We start from the raw sequence: 21,220 nt of genomic DNA, 5'->3' as shown, positions 1-21,220 counted from the left end.
GGGAAATAATGATTTTAACTTGTTGAATGGAATCACCGGAGGATCGAGGTTTCAATGCAAAAAACAGTTTACAGTTGTTTTTAAAACTCTAAAATTTGGACCTGTCACCAAAAAACAAATCAGGAGTAGGTATTTTCGGTTCTAAAGCAGGAGTCTGAACAATGTAATCAGAAATACCCTGTACTCTAGCAGCCAGCTGGTCTATACGAGAAACTAATTCCTGAACATTCATGCTAGCACAAGGCTCTTTAGCCACCCAGAGATAAAGAGGGAGGAGAAGACAAAACAGACTGGAGAAAAAAAAATGGCTCAAGATCTTTCCTCCCTTCTTCTGAGATGCAATTAACTCATTGTTGGCCAGTAGTACTGTTATGATCAGGTGGCCTTGGAGCAGCATGAAATGACCTTAGCTGGAGCAGTGGTAACTTTACTGACCACAAACCCTGATCCTATCACTGCAACTAGAAGAAGCCGTGGGGTGTGCCTAACCAGACCTAGACACCTCGACACAGCCGGAGAACTAAATATCCCTAAAGATGGAAATAGGAAAACTCTCTTGCCTCAGAGCAGACCCCAAAGGATAGGTAGCCCCCCACAAATAATGACTGTGAGTAGGAGAGGAAAAGACACACGCAGACAGAAAACAGGGATAAGCAAAGGAGGCACCTTCTACCTAGATAGGAAAGGATAGTACAGGATACTATGCGGTCAGCATAAAACACTACAAAATATCCATAGCAGAAAAATACAAAAACTCCACCACCTAACTAAAGATGTGGAGAGTATATCTGCGACTCCAGCGAATCCAACTAGACTGAGAAAAACATCAGACACAGTCTAGCAGGAACAAAATAGAAACAAGATCAGCACAGAAAATAAACACACAGCCGTGTGTCTAAAAAAAGAAGCAAACACTTATCTTTGCTGAAGGAGAGGCCAGGCAGAGGACCAACACTTCCAAAGGAACATTGACTACTGGCAAGGACTAATGAGTCCTGCACAACTAAATACCCCAGTCAGAATTGCAATCAGCAGAAACACCTGTCCAAGACTGCTGCTCAGGAATAACTGCATTACCATCAACAACCACCGGAGGGAGCCCAAGAGCAGAATTCACAACATACTATACCACCTTACACGGGGCAAAGAAAAAGGTGCAGATGAAAGTGTAGGTTCCATCATCAGGTGGGGGGGCATTCACTTTGGCGACATCACTGGCACAGGTCCCCTCATAGTACGCAAAAGTGTCTCTGGCAGTGGGAGGCACCACCCGCCGTCAAACACACCTCCGTACTATGAGGGGCCCTGTGCCAGTGCCAATGAGTGGGCCCCCCTGCTTGCTCTGGATCACAGCACTTGCAAAGTTGAAATACTTACCTCTCCCTGCTCCACCGCCGTGACGTATTCCGTGTTTCCTGGGCCCACGAAAATCTTGAGCCAGCTCTACCCCCCACAACTTTAGCCAAATGATCCCCAGTTTTCAATGCCTAACTATTATTATAAAGTAAATTAAGATTGACAAGCTTAACCCCTTCATGACCCAGCCTATTTTGACCTTAATGACCTGGCCGTTTTTTGCAATTCTGACCAGTGTCCCTTTATGAGGTAATAACTCAGGAACGCTTCAACGGATCCTAGCGGTTCTGAGATTGTTTTTTCGTGACATATTGGGCTTCATGTTAGTGGTAAATTTAGGTCAATAAATTCTGCGTTTATTTGTGATAAAAACGGAAATTTGGCGAAAATTTTGAAAATTTCGCAATTTTCACATTTTGAATTTTTATTCTGTTAAACCAGAGAGTTATGTGACACAAAATAGTTAATAAATAACATTTCCCACATGTCTACTTTACACCAGCACAATTTTGGAAACAAAATTTTTTTTTGCTAGGAAGTTATAAGGGTTAAAATTTGACCAGCGATTTCTCATTTTTACAACGAAATTTACAAAACCATTTTTTTTAGGGACCACCTCACATTTGAAGTCAGTTTGAGGGGTCTATATGGCTGAAAATACCCAAAAGTGACACCATTCTAAAAAATGCACCCCTCAAGGTGCTCAAAACCACATTCAAGAAGTTTTTTAACCCTTCAGGTGCTTCACAGCAGCAGAAGCAACATGGAAGGAAAAAATGAACATTTAACTTTTTAGTCACAAAAATTATCTTTTAGCAACATTTTTTTTATTTTCCCAATGGTACAAGGAGAAACTGAACCACGAAAGTTGTTGTCCAATTTGTCCTGAGTACGCTGATACCTCATATGTGGGGGTAAACCACTGTTTGGGCGCACGGCAGGGCTTGGAAGGGAAGGAGCGCCATTTGACTTTTTGAATGAAAAATTGGCTCCACTCTTTAGCGGACACCATGTCACGTTTGGAGAGCCCCCGTGTGCCTAAAAATTGGAGCTCCCCCACACGTGACCCCATTTTGGAAACTAGACGCCCCAAGGAACTTATCTAGATGCATAGTGAGAACTTTGAACCCCCGGGGGCTTCACAAATTGATCCGTAAAAATGAAAAAGTACTTTTTTTTCACAAAAAAATTCTTTTAGCCTCAATTTTTTTCATTTTCACATGGGCAACAGGATAAAATGGATCCTAAAATTTGTTGGGCAATTTCTCATGAGTACACCGATACCTCACATGTGGGGGTAAACCACTGTTTGGGCACATGGTAAGGTTCGGAAGGGAAGGAGCGCCATTTGACTTTTTGAATGAAAAATTATCTCCATCGTTAGCGGACACCATGTCGTGTTTGGAGAGCCCCCGTGTGCCTAAACATTGGAGCTCCCCCACAAATGACCCCATTTTGGAAACTAGACCCCCCAAGGAACTTATCTAGATGCATATTGAGCACTTTAAACCCTCAGGTGCTTCACAAATTGATCTGTAAAAATGAAAAAGTACTTTTTTTTTTCACAAAAAAATTATTTTCGCCTCAGTTTTTCATTTTCACATGGGCAATAGGATAAAATGAATCCTAAAATTTGTTGGGCAATTTCTCCCGAGTACGCCGATACCTCATATGTGGGGGTAAACCACTGTTTGGGCACACGGCAGGGCTCGGAAGGGAAGGCGCGCCATTTGACTTTTTGAATGGAAAATTAGCTCCAATTGTTAGCGGACACCATGTCGCGTTTGGAGAGCCCCTGTGTGTCTATGCATTGGAGCTCCCCCACAAGTGACCCCATTTTGGAAACTAGACCCCCCAAGGAACTTATCTAGATGCATATTGAGCACTTTAAACCCCCAGGTGCTTCACAGACGTTTATAATGCAGAGCCATGAAAATAAAAAATAATTTTTCTTTCCTCAAAAATGATTTTTAGCCTGGAATTTCCTATTTTGCCAAGGGTAATAGGAGAAATTGGACCGCAAATGTTGTTGTCCAGTTTGTCCTGAGTACGCTGATACCCCATATGTGGGGGTAAACCACTGTTTGGGCGCACGGCAGGGCTCGGAAGGGAAGGCACGCCAATTGGCTTTTTAAATGGAAAATTAGCTCCAATCATTAGCGGACACCATGTCACGTTTGGAGAGCCCCTGTGTGCCTAAACATTGGAGATCCCCCACATATGACCCCATTTTGGAAACTAGACCCCCAAAGGAACTAATCTAGATGTGTGGTGAGGACTTTGAACTTCCAAGTGCTTCACAGAAGTTTATAACGCAGAGCCATGAAAATAAAATAAAAATTTTATTTTCTCTAAAATGATTTTTTAGCCTGCAATTTATTATTTTCCCAAGGGTAACAGGAGAAATTTGACCCCAAAAGTTGTTGTACAGTTTCTCCTGAGTACGCTGATACCCCATATGTGGGGGTAAACCACAGTTTGGGCACATGTCGGGGCTCAGAAGGGAAGTAGTGACTTTTGAAATGCAGACTTTGATGGAATGGTCTGCGGGCGTCACGTTGCGTTTGCAGAGCCCCTGGTGTGCCTAAACAGTAGAAACCCCCCACAAGTGACCCCATTTTGGAAACTAGACCCCGAAAGGAACTTATCTAGATGTGAGGTGAGCACTTTGAACCCCCAAGTGCTTCACAGAAGTTTATAACACAGAGCAGTGAAAATAATAAATACGTTTTCTTTCCTCAAAAATAATTTTTTAGCCCAGAATTTTTTATTTTCCCAAGGGTTACAGGAGAAATTGGACCCCAAAAGTTGTTGTCCAGTTTCTCCTGAGTACGCTGATACCCCATATGTGGGGGTAAACCACTGTTTGGGCACACGTCGGGGCTCAGAAGGGAAGTAGTGACGTTTTGAAATGCAGACTTTGATGGAATGGTCTGCGGGCGTCACGTTGCGTTTGCAGAGCCCCTGGTGTGCCTAAACAGTAGAAACCCCCCACAAGTGACCCCATTTTGGAAACTAGACCCCCCAAGGAACTTATCTAGATATGTGGTGAGCACTTTGAACCCCCAAGTGCTTCACAGACGTTTACAACGCAGAGCCGTGAAAATAAAAAATCATTTTTCTTTCCTCAAAAATGATGTTTTAGCAAGCAATTTTTTATTTTCTCAAGGGTAACAGGAGAAATTGGACCCCAGTAATTGTTGCCCAGTTTGTCCTGAGTACACTGATACCCCATATGTGGGGGTAAACCACTGTTTGGGCACACGTCGGGGCTCGGAAGGGAAGGAGCACCATTTGACTTTTTGAATAAAAGATTGGCTGGAATCAATGGTGGCGCCATGTTGCGTTTGGAGACCCCCTGATGTGCCTAAACAGTGGAAACCCCTCAATTCTAACGCCAACACACCCCTAACCCTTATCCCAACTGTAGCCGTAACCCTAACCACAACCCTAACCCCAACACACCCCTAACCCTAACCACAACCCTAATTCCAACCCAACCCTAACCCTAAGGCTATGTACCCACGTTGCGGATTCGTGTGAGATTTTTCCGCACCATTTTTGAAAAATCCGCGGGTAAAAGGCACTGCGTTTTACCTGCGGATTTACTGCGGATTTCACCTGCGGATTCCTATTGAGGAATAGGTGTAAAACGCTGCGGAATCCGCACAAAGAATTGACATGCTGCGGAAAATACAACGCAGCGTTTTCGTGCGGTATTTTCCGCACCATGGGCACAGCGGATTTGGTTTTCCATAGGTTTACATGGTACTGTAAACCTGATGGAACACTGCTGCGGATCCGCAGCGGCCAATCCGCTGCGGATCCGCAGCCAAATCCGCACCGTGTGCACATAGCCTAATTCTAAAGGTATGTGCACACGCTGCGGAAAACGCTGCGGATCCGCAGCAGTTTCCCATGAGTTTACATTTCAATGTAAACCTATGGGAAACAAAAATCGCTGTACACATGCTGCGGAAAAACTGCACGGAAACGCAGCGGTTTACATTCCGCAGCATGTCACTTCTTTCTGCGGATTCCACAGCGGTTTTACAACTGCTCCAATAGAAAATCGCAGTTGTAAAACCGCAGTGAAATGCGCAGAAAAACCGCGGTAAATCTGCCATAAATCCGCAGCGGTTTAGCACTGCGGATTTATCAAATCCGCTGCGGAAAAATCCGCAGAGGACCAGAATACGTGTGCACATATCGAAACCCTAACCCTACCCCTACCCCTAACCCTACCCCTAACCCTAACCCTAACCCTACCCCTAACCCTACCCCTACCCCTACCCCTAACCCTACCCCTAACCCTACCCCTAACCCTACCCCTAACCCTAGTTCTAACTCCAACCTTAGTGGAAAAAAAAAAAAATTCTTTATTTTATTATTGTCCCTATCTATGGGGGACAAATGGGGGGGGTCATTTACTGTTTTTTTATTTTGACCACTGTGATAGATTATATCACAGTGATCAAAATTCACATTGGAACGAATCTGCCGGCCGGCAGATTCGGCGGGCGCACTGCGCATGCGCCCGCCATTTTGGAACATTGCGGCGCTCGGGGAAGAAGACGGACGGACCCCGCCAGGATCGGTAAGTATAAGGGGGGGAGATCAGGGCACAGGGGGGGGAGATCAGGGCACGGGGGGGCGTCGGAGCACGGGGGGGGGAGGGATCGGAGCATGGGGGAGAGTGATCGGTGTGCGGGCGGGTGGATCGGTGTGCAGGGGGGTGGATCGGTGTGCAGGGGGGGTGGATCGGAGCACGGGGGGGGATCGGAGTGCGGGGGGGTTTGATTGGAGCACGGGGGGTGTGATTGGAGCACGGGGGGAGCGGACAGGAGGACGGGGGAGCGGAGCACAGGACGGAGGGGAGCGGGCCACAGATCGGGGGGCTGGGGGGGCGATCGGAGGGGTGGGGTGGGGGCACATTAGTATTTCCAGCCATGGCCGATGATATTGCAGCATCGGCCATGGCTGGATTGTAATATTTCACCATTTTTTTAGGTGAAATATTACAAATCGCTCTGATTGGCAGTTTCACTTTCAACAGCCAATCAGAGCGATCGTAGCCACGAGGGGGTGAAGCCACCCCCCCTGGGCTAAACTACCACTCCCCCTGTCCCTGCAGATCGGGTGAAATGGGAGTTAACCCTTTCACCGGATCTGCAGGGACGCGATCTTTCTGTGACACAGCATATGCGTCACAGGTCGGATTGGCACCGACTTTCATGACGCATACGCTGTGTCACAGGTCGGGAAGGGGTTAAGTAATAAGAATTGATGTTTTTGGCATTAAAACGGTCACTGTAGGTGTTCTCCTGTCCTCCACTCACTGCCGACTTTGATTCCCCATTGACTTGCATTGGGTTTCGTGTTTCAGTCGGCCCCCGACTTTTCGCAATAATCGGCCGATTTCACCCAACCCGACTTTTGAAAAAGTCGGGTTTTGCGAAACCCGACTCGATCCGAAAAAAGTAAAAGTCGCTCAACTCTAAGCACCACAAATTCATTCACCAATGTTTTGCAACATATATTTGTATTTTAAGTTAATTATTTGTTTGAATATCACATTACTTTTTGTGGGCGACATAACTTTTGCCTTGCCAAAATCTGACTATTCTGTGTCCTTTAAATGATCAATATTTCTGCATTGATGCCAATTTATTTTCTTGACCTAAACCACATTTCGGAGGGTTTCAGCTTTCAAAAGAATAATTTCTACAACCAATGGATGAATTTAACATCAGGTTATAAGCTTTTATTTACATAACATGGAAGAGAAGGAATATAAACCAGCTCACCCGTGATGCATAAGCTGAGATTCGGGAGCACGGACCCGCTGTGTCCAGGCGTGTAGAATCCAAGAGAAGAAAATGTCCAGCTTCACCGAATCCGTGAAAAAAAAGTTTTCTTTATTCGCAAACTTAAACATGGAGGATACAAACTTCAGCACAAACCATATGGGTAAGAATCTCAATGCGTTTCTGGAGACTAAGCTCCCTTAATCTTGTCATGATTAAGTTTGTGAATAAAGAAAACTTTTTTTCACGGATTCGGTGAAGCTGGACATTTTCTTCTCTTGGACTTTTTATTTTCCCTGAACAACATGTCAAAAAAAATCACAGATAGACAATATTTTTTATGGACATATTGCAAAACTATAATAAATAGTGTTGAGCGATACCGTCCGATATTTGAAAGTATCGGTATCGGATGGTATCGGCCGATATCCGAAAAATATCGGATATCGCCGATACCGATATCCGATACCAATACAAGTCAATGGGACACAAATATCGGAAGGTATCCTCTATGGTTCCCAGGGTCTGAAGGAGAGGAAACTCTCCTTCAGGCCCTGGGATCCATATTCATGTGTAAAATAAAGAATAAAAAATGTGATTGTGATTGGTCGCGTGACCACTCATGTGACCGCTCACACCAATCACAAGCCGCGACGTCATCGAAGGTCCTTCACGCGCTCATTCTTAGGAACAGAAGCATGGCGGTTGCAGCGGTTACAACCAGGGCGCGTCTGAGGGTAAGTATATCAATATTTTTTATTTTTATTCTTTATTTTACACATCAATCTTCATCCCGATACCGATTCCCGATATCGCAAAAATATCGGAACTCGGTATCGGAATTCCGATACCGCAAATATCGGCCGATACCCGATACTTGCGGTATCGGAATGCTCAACACTAATAATAAATCATTATTCATATACCGTATATACTCGAGTATAAGCCGAGATTTTCAGCCCATAATTTCGGGCTGAAAGTGCCCCTCTCGGCTTATACTCGAGTCACGGTAGCGGTGGGGTCGGCAGGTGAGGGGGAGAGGGCGCTGAGGCATACTCACCTAGTCCCTGCGATCCTGGCGCTTCCCCTGCCGTCCCACGGTCTTCGGTGATGCAGTTCTTCCCCTCTTCAGCGGTCACGTGGGACCGCTCATTAGAGAAATGAATAGGCGGCTCCACCTCCCATAGGGGTGGAGCCACATATTCATTTCTCTAATCAGCAGTGCCGGTGACCGCTGATAGATTAAGAGGCTGCAGCACCGAAGACCGCGTGACGGGCAGGGGGAGCGTCACGAGCGCCGGGAGCAGGTGAGTATTTTATATTCACCTATCCGCGTTCCACCCGCCGGGCGCCGCTCCATCTTCCCAGCGTCTCTCCGCTCTGACTGTGCAGGTCAGAGGGCGCGATGACGCATATAGTGTGCGCGGCGCCCTCTGCCTGATCAGTCAGTGCGCAGAGACGCCGGGACCGGATGCCGGGAGCTGCAATCAAGAGAGGTGAGTATGGCTTTTTTTTTATTATTGCAGCAGCAGCAGCAGCAATGGCAGAGCTTTCTATGGCACAGCTATGGGGCAGTACTGAACGGCACACAGCACTATATGGCAGCTATGGGGCAGTACTGAACGGCACACAGCACTATATGGCAGCTATGGGGCAGTACTGAACGGCACACAGCACTATATGGCAGCTACGGGGCAGTACTGAACGGCACACAGCACTATAATGCAGCTACGGGGCAGTACTGAATGGCACACAGCACTATATGGCAGCTATGGGGCAGTACTGAACGGCACACAGCACTATATGGCAGCTATGGGGCAGTACTGAACGGCACACAGCACTATATGGCAGCTATGGGGCAGTACTGAACGGCACACAGCACTATATGGCAGCTATGGGGCAGTACTGAACGGCACACAGCACTATATGGCAGCTATGGGGCAGTACTGAACGGCACACAGCACTATTTGGCAGCTATGGGGCAGTACTGAACGGCACACAGCACTATATGGCAGCTATGGGGCAATACTGAACGGCGCAGAGCACTATATGGCATCTATGGGGCAATAATGAACGGCGCAGAGCACTATATGGCAGCTATGGGGCAATACTGAACGGTGCAGAGCACTATATGGCAGCTATGGGGCAATACTGAACGGCGCAGAGTACTATATAGCACAGCTATGGGGCAATAATGAACGGCGCAGATCACTATATGGCATAGCTATGGAGCAATAATGAACGGTGCAGAGCACTATATGGCACATCAATGGGGCTATAATGAACGGTGCAGAGCACTATATGGCACAGCTTTATATGGCACATCTATGGGGCAATAATAAACAGTGCAGAGCACTATATGGCAGAGCTTTCTATGGCACATCTATGGGGCAATAATGAACAGTATGGAGCATTATATATGGCACAGCTTTATATGGAGCATCTTATGGGGCAATAATGAACGGTATGGAGCATCTATTTTTATTTTTGAAATTTACCAGTAGCTGCTGCATTTCCTACCCTAGGCTTATACTCGAGTCAATAAGTTTTCCCAGTTTTTTGTGGCAAAATTAGGGGGGTCGGCTTATACTCGGGTCGGCTTATACTCGAGTATATACGGTAAGTGATTCATGTCTGAAGCTCATAATTCTGATATGAAGACATCAGTTGCATTCATTGTAAATTGTAAATGATGATAATTACAGTCAAAAGAATCTGTATAAATTTAAAAAAAAATCATGGGACGTTTTCAGTTTTTTTTATGGACAGATCAAAAAAGTGGCCTATTTTTTTGGGACTTTCTGGGAACTTCTGGTCGGTTGGTAACCTAGATCCTGCTCCACAGCAGTCCTTTATCCCAAAGCTGATTCCGGGTGTGATGTGGTGTGTGCATCCTGTCTTTTATCAGGTTACTATTGTGTACAATCAGTACAGGATCGACATGCCCCTGTGCTCTCTCCTTTATAACACTCACTGCTTGGCTGTGCCCTGTCATGTGCATCTGACCTCTCCTCCATAGACAGGACATCTGTGGCTGCTGCTGATACTACAGGTATTATAACTCACTATTCATTAGATGCTATCCATTCTTTATAGACTAGTCCTTCATTATTTACTATATTGTCTGCTTTATTATTATTATTATTATTTCTTTTTAGAGCACCATTGATCCCATGGTGCTGCACATGATGAGAGGTTACATACAAAATACAGATTTAAATTACACTGAACAAGCTGACAATGACAGACTGGCACAGAGGGGAGAGGACCCGGCCCTCGTGGGCTTAGAGTCTACAGGGTGATGGGGAATTAGACAGTAGGTCGGGGGTTGCAGCAGCTCCGGTGGTTGTGAGGTATCAGTGGGGTCATTGCAAGCTGTAGACCATCCTGAAGAGATGAGTTCTCACGTTCTGACAAAAGGTCTCGAATGTGGTGGATAATCAGACGTGTTGGGGCACAGAATTCCAGAGGATGGGGGATACTCGGGAGAAGTCGTTGAGGTGGTTGGATGAGGAACGTATGATTGTGGAGGAGAGAAGGAGGTCTTGGGAAGACCGGAGATTACTCTCTGATCCGTCACATTCTCTTTATTACATTTCCATTTACCTACAATACAATATTCATCTTCTCACTTCTTATTTGAACTTATCTGCTGTTCTAAAGAGGGTGTCTCAGTGGTTCCTAAATTATTTGAAGATTACAGGGATTGTCTGGGACTAAGCTTTTTTTTTTTAAATCACTTTATACCCTAATATTTTGTATCCTCTTGGATCTGCTGTTCTTGCTACTACGACACCCTTGTCTCTTGGTCCCCATTTCCGGGGACATGCTTGATCACGTGACAGAGATCATGCCCTTTTCATAATAGTGATGTGATGCGCAAACTAGGATAATCAGAAGAGGAACCGCGGAGGACAACTAGTAAGCTGCGATTCGCAAGTCCCTTATTCAGTGGTCATGGAGTAGTACTAGTGACCTGTCCGATGGTCCAGGGTTCTGCAAATCTCTAATTCTAAAGTTATGTATTATGTATCCTCATGGATCTGCTGTCCTTGCTTCGATATCACACCTGTCTCTTGGTCCTCTCTTCCAGTGACATGCTTCACCACATGCCAGACATTATGCCCTTGACTTTCCCCAGTTTGAGTCATTTCCGAAAGTACCTGTTATAAGTGACACCGTATATATGAGAAGTTTCATGCACTTGTTTGCACATGCGCATTGTTTTAATTGCGTCTGCGCTGCGGTCAATTTCCTATCTGTGACATCACTTATGGCCAAAACGTACATCAGGGGAAGGGAAAATCCCTTTCATCATGTAAGGCCAGTGGTCAGGCACATTGCTGAAAGAGGGGACTGATGTCATCGGGTCATGAGGATTTTATTATTACAAAAATAAATACAATTAAGATGTATAGTAATAAAATTTATTCGGTCGTCCATGACAGCACTACGGAGAGAGGGGATCCGCCCTTCAGGAACAGGAAACCTACAGATACATAAGGGCGGCACCTCTCCCACGCATCAGTTGGTTTCCTGTTCCTGGAGGACAGGATTCCCTACAGATTTTCTTCAGTCATCTATCAAGCACCCAGGCCGGCTGTCCGACCCAGGTAGCGAGGGGGTCTCCTACCTCGCGCAGTGCGGGTCCCTGGAAGCGCCACGGTGGGCCCGGGTAGGGCTCCACGACAGTGAGCGGTGCAGAGGGGAGCAGCGTCCGGAGGAGGTATGTCTCTGGGGTCAGTGAGGTGAGTATGTCTCCCCCCCCGGGGTCCGTCCGCTCTCCCGTGCCCTGTCTCCCTACCTCTGGTCCTATCCGGGCGGCACAGGCTTCCTGGAACGCCCCTCCGCACTCCTTTGGGATCGGGGCGGATCCGGGTGTCGGGTGCCGGCTTCCGCCGCGATCGCCGCTGTGCTGGGGCTACGTGCGGCGTCGGTATGGTGGCGTGCGGCTGGACGCCGTCCCCGGCTTCCGGGAGCGTCGCTGACCGCTCTAGCCGTTTCAGGAGGTGATGCGGCGGGGGGGCGGAGCCAGGACCGGAAGTCGGACGCCGGCCGGCTTCAGCTGGAAATGCCGCGTCCTGCTTGTGATGGGAGCGGCGGGGGGGGGGGGGGTCTCCTACCTCGGGCAGTGCGGGTCCCTGGAAGCGCCACGGTGGGCCCGGGTAGGGCTCCACGACAGTGAGCGGTGCAGAGGGGAGCAGCGTCCGGAGGAGGTATGTCTCTGGGGTCAGTGAGGTGAGTATGTCTCCCCCCCGGGGTCCGTCCGCTCTCCCGTGCCCTGTCTCCCTACCTCTGGTCCTATCCGGGCGGCACAGGCTTCCTGGAACGCCCCTCCGCACTCCTTTGGGATCGGGGCGGATCCGGGTGTCGGGTGCCGGCTTCCGCCGCGATCGCCGCTGTGCTGGGGCTACGTGCGGCGTCGGTATGGTGGCGTGCGGCTGGACGCCGTCCCCGGCTTCCGGGAGCGTCGCTGACCGCTCTAGCCGTTTCAGGAGGTGATGCGGCGGGGGGGCGGAGCCAGGACCGGAAGTCGGACGCCGGCCGGCTTCAGCTGGAAATGCCGCGTCCTGCTTGTGATGGGAGCGGCGGGGGGGGGGGGGGGGGGGGGAGCGTTCAGGGGCGGGGGAGGATGGAGCAGGGTCCGGTGCAGGGGGGAGATTAATTACTGGCCATACACACCTGCACATGTTCCGGCAGGGGAAGGCTACATATAGCTGATTAGATTGCTGCAGAGCTGCTTATGGCCATCTGCAGCTATGGATGTGCCGGAAGCTGCCGTTGGTCTGCTGGAGCAGGAGCAGGACAGATCCTCGGAGAAGTCCCATGCAAACCCCCAGCAGAAGACCCGCGGACGCAGTAATCAGGCCAGTCGCAGATCAAGACAGAAGGATCTGGACCGACCCCCCAGTGATCCGGTACCTACCGCTACTGCCTGGGTAAGAGATCTTCGTGAAGGTACCCTGATGCAGTCTTTTCCTATGTTTATTTCCATAGGGGAAAAAAGCGCTGGTAAATCAAAAAACAAGGAGTGCGCGCTATGCGCTTGCCCTTTGCCAGACGTCTACCCTAAAAGACTTTGTCAGTCGTGTGTGCGGCAGACGGTAGGAAATAGTTGAATAGGATACTGTATAGCGGTAGCACCGGATAAGTGACATAGCCTTTTCTACGCTCCCATAGGTGGCGGAGGAGTCTCCCGATTTCACTTCAAATCTTAGGGAGATTATCAGGAAGGAGGTGAAGGATTCCCTGAAATCCCTATCCCGGGCAGAACCTTCCAAGAGAAGAAGGGAGCCTAGCGCCTCAAATTCAGATTCGTCCGCTGGCCCAAGTAGGGAGATTGATTCAGACGCCTCTGTCTCCTCAGCGTCCTCTTCGGAAGAAGAGTATAATCGTTTCTGTTTCCCGTTGGACCAAATGGACAAACTAATCAAATCAGTTAGATCCACCATGGGGGTGGCGGACGAAAGGCCGGAAGGTTCAACGCAGGACCTAATGTTTGGCGGTCTAGACCCTAAAAAACGTAGGTCTTTTCCGCTCAATGACAAGGTGCAGAACCTCATCAAAAGAGAATGGAAGAAGCCAGAGAAAAAAGGCTCTTTTCCACCGGCCTTTAAACGAAGATACCCCTTTGAGGACCCCATGGTGAACACTTGGGATAAGGCGCCAAAATTAGACGCGGCGGTGTCTAAGGCATCTAAGAGATCATCTATCCCCTTTGATGACATGGCTTCCCTAAAGGATCCTCTAGATAAAAAGGCTGACTCGTTCCTTAAAGGGACATGGGAGATGTCGGCTGGTGCCTTGAGACCGGCTGTGGCTGCGACATGCGCAGCCAGATCGATGATGGTCTGGCTAGATCAGCTAGGGTCTAAATTGGAAGAAGGTGCTTCCAGAGATTCCATGTTGAAATTCCTGCCAACAATCCAAAATGCTGCTGCCTTTCTCGCGGACGCTTCTGCGGATTCGGCAAGAATGGCGGCTAGAGCGGCAGGATTATCGAACGCAGCACGCAGGGCTCTATGGCTGAAATGTTGGCTGGGTGACCTTCAATCCAGATCTCGTCTGTGCTCTATCCCATGCGAAGGGGAATACCTGTTTGGGCCAGTCCTAGATGAGCTGCTAGAGAAAGCCGGAGATGAGAAGAAGAAGTTTCCTAATCTACCAACTACTTCTTACAGGCGCCCCTTCGCAGGGAAAAGATTCTTTCGGAAGAGACCAGCCAGAGACCAGAGCAGATGGGACGATAAAAAGAAGAGAGGTACTGGGTTCATGTTTGGTGGAGGACGTCAGGAGCCACCCCGTGAAATCAAAAAACCACCCCAATGACTAGTCGCCCCGGTGGGAGGTAGACTATCTGCCTTCTACCCGGCCTGGTCCAAGATCTCCAGTAGTGATTGGATTTTGGGGTTGATAGCTACGGGTCTGCGGCTAGAATTCTCCTCTATCCCTCAGAACTTCTTCAGAATCACCCCTCTCAGATCCTCTCCAGCGGAACAGGCGGCCCTGGAAGCGGAAGTTCACGATCTGCTCAATAAAAATGTCCTATCTGAGGTTCCGGAAGGAGAACAGGGTAGTGGATTCTACTCTCCTCTATTCCTAATAAGTAAACCAGACGGCTCCTTCAGAACAATCATTAACCTTAGAGCGCTGAATAATTTTCTGACCGTTCAACCATTTAAAATGGAAACTATAAACACCGCAATAAAGCTGCTGTTTAAAAACTGCTTTATGGTAGTATTGGATTTGAAGGACGCCTATTACCATATCCCTATTTATGCAGGTCACCAACGATACCTGAGGGTGGCGGTACGGTTGGATGGGGTAGTAAAACACTTCCAGTATAGGGCCCTTCCCTTTGGGATTTCGGTCGCCCCTCGGGTATTTACCAAAGTAATGGCGGAAGTTATGGCACACCTGCATGAGTCCAACATTCTAATAATCCCCTACCTGGACGATCTCCTTATCGTAGGTAAAACGGCGGATCACTGTCTGGAACAGTTACATAAAGTGATGTCGGCTCTAGAGCGTCTGGGGTGGATGTTAAATGTTAAAAAATCACGGTTACAGCCCATGACGGTGCAGCGATTTTTAGGCCTGACCCTAGATTCCCAGGTTCAGGAATGCCGTTTGCCTCAAGAAAAAATTGATCGCCTGCACCTTCAAGTGCTGAATGCCTCAAAAAACCCCACCATGTCCCTACGAAAAGCCATATCTTTGCTAGGCTCTCTCTCGTCCTGTATTCCAGCGGTCCGATGGGCTCAGTATCATACGAGGATACTTCAGGGCGAGGTGCTGTTACATCAAAAAAGGTTGGGGGGATGTCTGGAGAGCCTGCTGACCCTATCCCAAGACGCTATTGTATCCCTCGGGTGGTGGTTAGATCAAGAGAATCTGTCCATAGGGGTCCCCTGGGAATATAATATAACTCGTATTGTCACCTCGGACGCTAGCCCTTCTGGGTGGGGGGCTCACATGGGGGATACATTGGTCCAGGGGCTTTGGGATCGTGATCAGATGGAAATGTCTTCCAATCTAAAGGAGTTAACGGCTGTGGAGCAGGCGGTTAAAACACTCCTTGTCTATCTACAGGGCCACCACGTGCGGGTATTCTTGGACAATCGACTCACCGTGGCATACATAAATCACCAAGGCGGGACTCGTTCCAGATCCCTGATGTGTGTAGCAGATCGTCTGTTTCATCTAGCAGAGCAACATCTTCTCTCGTTGACGGCTCTACACATAAAAGGGGCAGAAAACACTACGGCAGATTTCTTAAGTCGCAACACATTGAGGCAGGGAGAGTGGTCCCTGAACGGCACCATCTTCGACCTTATCGTGGAAAGGTGGGGACAACCAGAGGTAGACCTGTTTGCCACAAAAGAAAACAGGAAAGTGGCACAATTCTGCTCTCTGAACCCCAGAGAAAATCCCCTGTCAGTAGACGCCCTCCTCATAAACTGGGACTTCAGGCTAGCCTACGCCTTTCCTCCCCTGTCTCTACTTCCTCTGGTGGTGAGGAAAATCAGGAAGGACAAAGCCACAGTAATATTAATTGCCCCCTTCTGGCCCAGAAGGACGTGGTTTCCATGCCTGAGGGCTATGTCGATGTCCGATCCATGGGTCTTGCCAGACATTCCGGATCTCCTATCCCAGGGCCCAGTCTACCATCCTCGAGCGGTTGGCCTTCATCTGACGGCGTGAATTTTGAGCGGGCGCTGCTAAAAGATAGGGGGTTCTCGCCGGCCCTCATTAACACGCTGCTGAAAAGCAGGAAAGTGATAACCACAAAAATCTATGTCAGAATCTGGAAGAGATTTCTTCAGAACTCGGGGGTAATAGCTGGTCAGTCAATACCAATAGACCAGATTTTGGAATTCTTACAGAAGGGGTTAGATATGGGGTTATCCCCAAATACTCTTAAAGTGCAGGTATCAGCCTTGGGGGCCCTCTTTGGCTGCAACATTGCTGAGAATCACTGGGTCAGCAGATTCATCAGGGCAACAAAACGGTCTAGGCCAATTGTGAAGAATAGAGTCATGCCTTGGGACCTGAACCTAGTCCTCTCAGCCTTGACAGAGGCCCCATTTGAGCCAAATACTTCAGCCTCTATTAAAAATTTATCTCTTAAGGTAGCCTTCCTGGTGGCCATAACATCGGCGCGTAGGATAGGTGACATACAAGCATTATCCAGGGTTCCCCCTTACATACAGCTTAGGGATGATAGAGTGACACTATCCCCTGATCCAGCATATCTTCCTAAAGTAGTGTCCAGATTCCACAGAACATAGGAAATAGTTCTTCCATCTTTCCTCCCCAATCCTACTAACGATAAGGAAAGGAAGTTACACACTTTAGATGTAAGAAGATGTATCCTGCAGTATCTAGCGGTAACTGATCCCTGGAAGTTAGATAATGCCTTATTCGTGTCCTATCAGGGTAGTAGGAAAGGGCATAGAGCATCGAAATCTACTTTAGCTAGATGGATCAGGGAGGCTATCTCGCTGGCAAACTTCTCAAAGGGCAAGCCAGCGCCTGAAGGTCTTAAAGCACATTCCACTAGAGCTATGGCGGCTTCGTGGGCGGAAAGATTGGAGGTGTCGATAGACCAGATTTGTAAGGCTGCTACTTGGTCTTCTCCAAACACTTTCTATAACCATTATAGATTGAACCTGGGTGCCTCTTCTGACCTCTCTTTTGGTGTAAGGGTGCTGCAAGCTGTAGTCCCTCCCTAGTTAGTTACTCTCTGTAAATCTCTCCGTAGTGCTGTCATGGACGACCGAATAAAGTCTTAGTTACTCACCGGTTAACGGTGTTTTTCGGAGTCCATGACAGCACCTGTACATACCCTCCCGTCTTCTTAAATTCTGGGTGTACACCTCTTCCTTTATTTATATATAATTCACGGGTAGTGAATAGTGAGTTATTATATTATTGTTTATTATGTATGCTATTAACCTTGGTGGTCCTCTTGTGCTCTGTAAACCAACTGATGCGTGGGAGAGGTGCCGCCCTTATGTATCTGTAGGTTTCCTGTTCCTGAAGGGCGGATCCCCTCTCTCCGTAGTGCTGTCATGGACTCCGAAAAACACCGTTAACCGGTGAGTAACTAAGACTTATTTTAATATTATTAAATTAAGTATAATTACGGTATATTCCAATTATAAATAACTAAAAATTTGCTTGAGGACCTTGTATATAAAAGCCGAGCAAACCCGATGACTTTGGCAGGATCGGACTATTATCTAATGTGCTTGAAGGACAGCTCACTCTTCCCTGACAAATGATGGGTTAAGAGAGCAAGCTTTGACTACATCAGTTTAACCTCTTAATAGTCACTGTTAAGTTTAACAGCCACATTTAACCCCTTCACGCCATAGTTCTTTTTAGTTCTTGCGTTCTGTTTTTCGCTCCCCTTCTTCGCAGAGCCATAACTTTTTTATTTTTCCATCAATATGGCCATGTGAGGGCTTGTTTTTTGCGCGACGAGTTGCAAACTTTTTTATTTTTCCATCAATATGGCCATGTGAGGGCTTGTTTGCACAATGAGTTGTACTTTTGAACTACATCATTGACTTTACCATGTTGCGTTCTCGAAAATGGGAAAAAAATTCCAAGTGCGGTGAGATTTTTGGATTTTTTTTAACCATGTTCACCAAATACTAAAACTGACCTTCCATTATGATTCTCCAGGTCATTTTGAGTTTCTAGACACCAAACATGTCTAGGTTGTTTTTTTTTATTTAGATGGTGAAAAAAAATCCAAAGTTTGTTAAAAGAAAAGGAAAATTTGCGTCATTTTACAAGACCCATAGTGTCTCTATTTTTCATGATCTGGGGCTGGGTGAGAGCTTATTTTTTGCGTGCTGAGCTGATGTTTCTAATGATACCATTTTGGTGTGGATACAATCTTTTAATCGTTTGTTATTGCATTTTAATGCAATGTTGCAGCGACCAAAAAAAAATGATTCTGGCATTTTGACTTTCATTTTCGATATGCCGTTCATAGTTCGGATTAATGTACATACTCATGTATAAGCAGAGATTTTCAGCACATTTTTTGTGCTGAAAGCGCCCCCCTCAGCCTATACATGAGTGGTTTCCAGGAAGCAGTCCGGGGAGCCGGTAGCTGTAGCACAGTGCAACCGCTGGCTTCCAGAAGACATCAAAACCCATTCTCCAACTATGCATCTCAGTCCCTGTATCTCTGTCCCGGCATCGGCAGCTCTTTCTGTTCCTGTGCTCAGCGGTCACGTGGTACCGCTCATTTAGGTAATTAATATGCACGTGTCTCCACTCCCATAGGTGTGGAGCGCATATTCGTTACCTTAATGAGTGGTACCACGTGACCGCTGAGCACAGGAACAAGGAAGAGCTGCCAGTGCCTGGACAGAGATCCAGGGACACACGAGGAGGGTGAGTAGGATGGGGGCATGGGAGCCATGCGGGACTGTGGGAGCTATGCGGGACGTTGGGAGCCATGCAGGACAATGGAGCCATGCGGGACGTGGAGCCATGCGTGACATTGGGAGCCATGCGGGACATTGGGAGCCCTGCGGGACAATGGAGCCTTGCGGGATATGGAGCCATTCATACAACAGGGGGAGCCACACATACCAGAACAAAACGGGGGAGCCACATACCAGAACTAAACGGGGGAGCCCCACATGCCAGAACAAAACAGGGGAGCCACACATACCTGGACAAAACAGGTGAGCCACACATACAAGGACAAGATGGCGGAGCCACACATAGCAGGACAGGGATGAGGGGACAATGCATATCTGGCTTATACTGGAGTCAATTAGCTTACCCAGTTTTCCGTGACAAAATTAGGTGCCTCGGCTTATACTTGGGTCGGCTTATACTCAAGTATATATGGTAATTCTTGTTGCAGCTTGATAGATTGGGCGATTCTGAACTCGGCGATACCAAATATGTGTATATATATATATATATATATATATATATATATACATATTATATATATATTAATTGTGAATAGGGTGAATGCGGGGTGATTTGAACTTTTATGTTTTTTTATTTTTAAAAACTTTATTTTTTTTACTTTTTGCATGCTTCCATAGTCTCCATGGGAAACTAGAAGCTGCGATAATCTGACTGCCTCTGCTACACACAAGCGATGATTAGATCACCTGTATGTTGCAGAAATGCTTATTGCAATCTAACAATGACAGCCATAGAGATCTGCTTGAGACCTCTGGCTGTCATGCCGACCCATTGGTAACCTGCGATCATGTGTTTGGGTCACCGATGGGCAGGATTAGTGACGCGCTTCTGTCGCGATCACATTAAATGCCACTGTCAGCGATTGACAGCGGCATTTAATGGGTTAACAGCCACGGGGGGATCGTGATTCCAACCAAAGCCGAGCCTGCTTACCACCATGAGGTTTTACATCCTCTATTAGTTAAAATGAGTCAACCTTAACTTGTCTGCAACTTCCACCTGACTCCTAAACCGCCACTAAAGAGTCCGATTGACACCTTAAATGGATTCGACCACCATCATCAATGCCTAATAAAGCCATCAACCACTTCTACATGCTATGGAAAGACTGTGCATATGAGTACCAAAATTCCAGAGCAGTAACAGATTGATTTTATCAATGCAACGCTACCAAATTATGATCGATAATACGGTAACGAAAGCTAAATAACAGTCTCTAAACATCCTGCAGTGAGGATCCTATAATGGGGAACTATTATGTGTGGGGTCGGCCATGCGGTACGCGACTTTCGTGCCAAAGTCGCGTTTCGTATGACGCGCTTGGCGCCATTTTTTTCAGCCAATGAAGGAGCGTGGGGAGAGAGAGAGAGAGAGAAAAAAAAAAAATTCCCATTGACTTTGCATTGGGTTTCGTGTTTCGGTCAATCCTCGACTTTTCGCCATAATTGGCCGATTTCACTCGACTCGACTTTTGAGATAGTCAGGTTTCGCGAAACCCGGCTCGACCCTAAAAAAGTCAAGGTCGCTCAACCCTAGAAACCACTATTATGTACTATAGCTGTGCTGTGCAGTAATAATTTCTTAAACCTACTTACTACTACCCGAAAAGTGATGAGTATACAGTATATAAAGAGAAAGATATTGTAAATAGGGAGAAATTAAAAGCTATACATAATATAACATCAACATTATAACTGACCATTAAATAACTTTCATAATATTTGGACATAGTTATTGAAATAAACCTATAGCAGAAAATGGCAGAATATGCCATTGTTAATTGTTTTTCAGGCACTTGATGACATTTACTGTTAACAACTCCAATAGGGTCAAATGCATTGGGATAGGTATATTGCCCTTCATGTCAATGCACTTGATTTCTTACCCTTAGGTGCTCCAACTGGCTCAAGGGCACCAGGAATAGGCATATTGCCCTTCGTAATAATGCACTTGAATCCTTTACCCTTAGCTGCTCCCACTGGCTCAAGGGGACCGGGAATATGCCTATTGTCCTTTGTGTTAATGCACATGATTTTTACCCTTAGCAGTTCCAACCAGCTCAAGGGCACCAGGAATAGGCATATTGC

The sequence above is a fragment of the Ranitomeya imitator genome, chromosome 4, assembly GCF_032444005.1.
Source record: "Ranitomeya imitator isolate aRanImi1 chromosome 4, aRanImi1.pri, whole genome shotgun sequence".
NCBI lineage: Eukaryota > Metazoa > Chordata > Amphibia > Anura > Dendrobatidae > Ranitomeya > Ranitomeya imitator.
Note: the sequence above shows the minus strand (reverse complement) of the source record.